Raw genomic sequence first — 4,162 nt, 5'->3', positions numbered from 1 at the left:
AGGAGGAGGGGGAGGAGAAAGAAGAAGAAGAAGAAGAAGAAGAAGAAGAAGAAGAAGAAGAAGAAGAAGAAGAAGGAAGAGAAGGAGGAACAGGAGAAAGTAGAACAACAACCACAACATTTTGCTGTTTGTCTCTTCATTAGGTAAAAGGCAGGTCTCTAATAAATTATTATCTGGGTGCTGATTGGAAGATAAACCTTTTTTATGTAAATAATGTTAGGGACAAGAAGACAACAATAAAATGAGAAAATAAAAAATAAATTAAATTGAAAGTAGGGATCACAGAAGATGAAAGATATCACAATCCCTTTTGCTATTTTTTTATTTCTTCTCCCAAAATGACTTGTAAATCTATTGTCGAAAATGATAAGGCATATTTCGACTTTCACCCAACGGAGAGGTCAGCAAAGGAAGCAGGCGAAAGGTGGATGTAACTTGACTGTTTATACGATTTCCCCGGTAAAAAAGTCTGGAAAGTAATTTAAGTTTGTAGATCAAAACATTCAGTCAAGATTAGCCGACTTCCTGTTCAGAATTCATTAACCTCACGTTTTCTTTGTTACAGAAAAAGTCACGGCTGGAAAATGAAAGAGGTAAAGGAGGGAGGCTTCTGACAGCCTGGTTGTTCACGTTGAAATCAGACGAAAGGAAAAGCGTTGCCATTTTGATATTTTTCGAATGGAGGCATGAGTGCGAGAGCGAAATTTGCTTAGTTGGCGGTGGAGGGCAAACTTGTGAACAAGGTTCATTTTTTTTTCATAATAATAATAATTACTATTATTATTATCATGTTTGTGCAGAAGGCTGTGAGCTGGCAAAATCGTCAGCACGCCGTACAAAATACTTAGCGGCATTTCGTCCGTTTTTACGTTCTGAATTCAAATTCTGCCTGTCATCCTTTCAGGTTCGATAAAATAAGTATCATTTCAAAGACTTTGCCAACATTTGTGGCTTCTTCTATACAGGCAATAAAACCTGTCACTGCACCTACAACTTGTTATGCAGCATCCTGACCTGTGAAGGGAAGAGAGAGGCTTTACAACAATTCCATCAGAGTTTTGAATTATTTCCTTTTCGGGGCTGTTTATTGACAGCTGTAATTGAAACTACATCGACTATAAAATTTCACTTACGCCGCTAAAACCTTTGAAAGAAGTTATAATCGTCACAAAGATCCTATTTTCTTTCTTGTAAAGTGTAAGGCAGTTGTACCTGGTTAGAAACGCAATGACGAGTGCTGCAAGATGAGATCGCTGTCCTCTTTCGTTCTCAAAAAAATTTGAGGCCTTGTGCCTATAGTAGAAAGGATTATTATTATTATATGTTTGACTTTTGCTTTGTATTTGTACAAGTTGACTCCAAGTCTCACCCAGAGACCTCAAGAGACAACAAGTTAAAAGTTCAAGTTGGTGTTATGCCTAGGGTGTCATATATTTGGTTTTGCGCAAAGTATTGTTCTAGAGAATGTTTAAGAAAGCAAGAAAATTTTGAGTTTGTTTTAAAATTTGAGATTACACAGTATTTTACGTAGGATATGGGCAGTTCCCATGAGCACTATCTTTTGAATTTCTGCCATTTTAGGGTTTCCTGGTATCTGAGCTATGTAGCAATCAGCCCCTTTTGCTATCATTCCTAGGGCACCTATGACAACAGGTATCGTTTTAGTCATGAGGTTCCACATTTTGCTAATTTCTATATCAAGATCTTTATACTTGCTCAGTTTTTGGTAGGTCTTGACAGATACATTTATGTCGATTGGGACAGTCATATCAATGAGGAGGCATGATTTTTGCCTGAAGTCCTTCAATATAATGTCTGGCCTATTCGCATCTATCTTTCTGTCAGTTTGAACGGTGAAGTTCCAGAGGAGTGAGATGTGATCATTTTCAAGCACTGGAGGTGGTTTGTGTTCCCACCAGTTTTTATCATGGGGCAGGTTACCCAGTGAGTATACTGTGCTGCCCTATCATGCCTGTTGAGATACTCTGTAGGAGCAAGAAGACTGCACATGGAGACAACATGATCAATGGTTTCATTTTGTTGTTTACATACACGACATGTTGGGCTACTGCCGTTCTTTAATATGTTGGCCTGGTAGCTCTTTGTAGGTAGGCATTGATTTTGAGCTATTATAATAAACCCTTCTGTTTCTGATTTTAAGCCAGAACACACTAACCATTGATGGGTATGAGCTTTGTCAGCATCGACATTATTAGCTCTCTTTAGGTATTTACCACCGAGAGGTTTTTCTTGCCATTTATCAGTAAGAATATCTAAGGCAGCAGTTTTAGCACGGGTTTTCATACACTTAGCTTTTACTGCGTTTGTTTCTAGTACGTCTAATTCTGGAATTTGTGGTATTTGAAATTCACTTAGATATTCCTTTGCCTGTTTTGTTACTGAGTATGATGTTTTCTTGTTTTCATGCTTTAAGACAAGTTTTAACATCCAGTCAACAGAGTTTTTCAGATATAGTTTAGGCCAATTGTGGCAATCTTCATTATTAATTCCAGTTGTAAAAGTCCATGGCCTCACTCTTTTCTTGGCAGATAAAGTCGTTCTATATCTGCCCCAGGGTGGTGCATTCTATGCATTTTCAACAATTTTTGTATTTTTCTGTCAACATTACATATTTCAGTAATTGACCAGTTAACGATATTGAAACTGTATGTCACGACTGGTATGGCTGAAGTATTGATCGCTTCGATCCTGTTTCTTGCATTCAGCTCTGTCTTCAGTATTGCCCTTACCCTGCGATGGCATTCTATTCTGATCCTTTCCCTCATCATTGAATGTTTGATTCCATCACCTTCAAATACCCTTAGATATTTGTAGCTCTCCGCTGGTTCTAACTCCTTTATGACATTCTGCTGATCAAGATTAAACTTGCATGTTTCTGTCCGTTTTCCTTTGATAAAGGTAGCTTTTGCTCATTTATCGAGGCCAAACTGTATCCTGATGTCCTTCCCGCCGTGTTGTTCTGAGTTAAGGCTCCTTCTCGTCGCTCCGTACCGTGCCGAGTCAATGCTCCTTCTTGTGCGTTCCGTTAAAAAGCATGATTAAGTAACGCATTGTAAGCCACGCCATAATTTCCGTAAAAATTTATCTGTGCGCAGAGTATACCTCGTCCCTCCGACGCCATTTTTTTTTTTTTTTTTCATTATCATTATTAATATCGTTTTACTTCTCCGAACATTCGATCTTGTTTGTTCTGGTTGATTCTGTGAGAGCGGACAGCAGCCTGTTGTTAGAGGTTTCACAGGTTCTCTTTCTGCATGTTATAAGTTTGATATTTGATTGTTTATTACCGTGGGAGACATTCAACATCCAAGCACCAATCTCAAAATCCTAGCTGTCCCCAGCAGAGCAGATTTGGGGGCTTGCTCTGCTCTCTGCCAAATGGAAAAAATATTAAATGTGTAACTAAGAAAAAAATTCAAAACAGGGAGGCAGGGTGATATAAAAATGATTGCTATTAAAAGAAATAAAATGAAACTCTCTAAGAGAAAAATGAAAATCTTAAAATGGGAGATGTTGTGGGGATAATAGTAATAATAGTACACCACTCCCACGTGACAAGTGGTATGTGATAGTCGTTATAAATAAGGTGATGTCGGTCAGTATAGACAGAGAGAGTATGAAGAAGACGGCCATAGATAGTCGTGGTCTTACTTGTCTAACTAACTATACTGCTGATATAGAAGGTAGTGAACATTTATGAAAAATATTTGCAAGTGGATATGTGACAAACGAAATTTGAAATTTGAGAAAAATGTACCTAAAAGCGGCATTTTCAGTCATTATTTAAACTATCTCTGCTAAGTCATCAAATTCAGTTACATGAAATAGATGAGTTTTCAGATTTAAATTTGGTAATTTTCTTGTGTATAAGGGGCCCACCAAACTTGAAGTGCCCCGGGCCACCCACCCACCCCCCATGGTTTAAATCTGGTCGTGCAGGAGAGTGACTGCCTGGCACTACATCAGGGCGTATCTTATTGTGAAATGCTCGAAACTGATGAAGGGTCGTTCTTTATGTTGTTTGTCTTGTTTTCCATTTGTGCCTTTCGTTGTTCGAAAAAATAGTCCATATTCCATGCACTCGTACTTCGTATTTTTTTGTTGTTTACGTTTTGTGACGTCCTGTGCCCACATATGCATA

The sequence above is a fragment of the Octopus bimaculoides genome, chromosome 6 (genome assembly GCF_001194135.2).
Source record: "Octopus bimaculoides isolate UCB-OBI-ISO-001 chromosome 6, ASM119413v2, whole genome shotgun sequence".
NCBI classification, from domain to species: domain Eukaryota; kingdom Metazoa; phylum Mollusca; class Cephalopoda; order Octopoda; family Octopodidae; genus Octopus; species Octopus bimaculoides.
Note: the sequence above shows the minus strand (reverse complement) of the source record.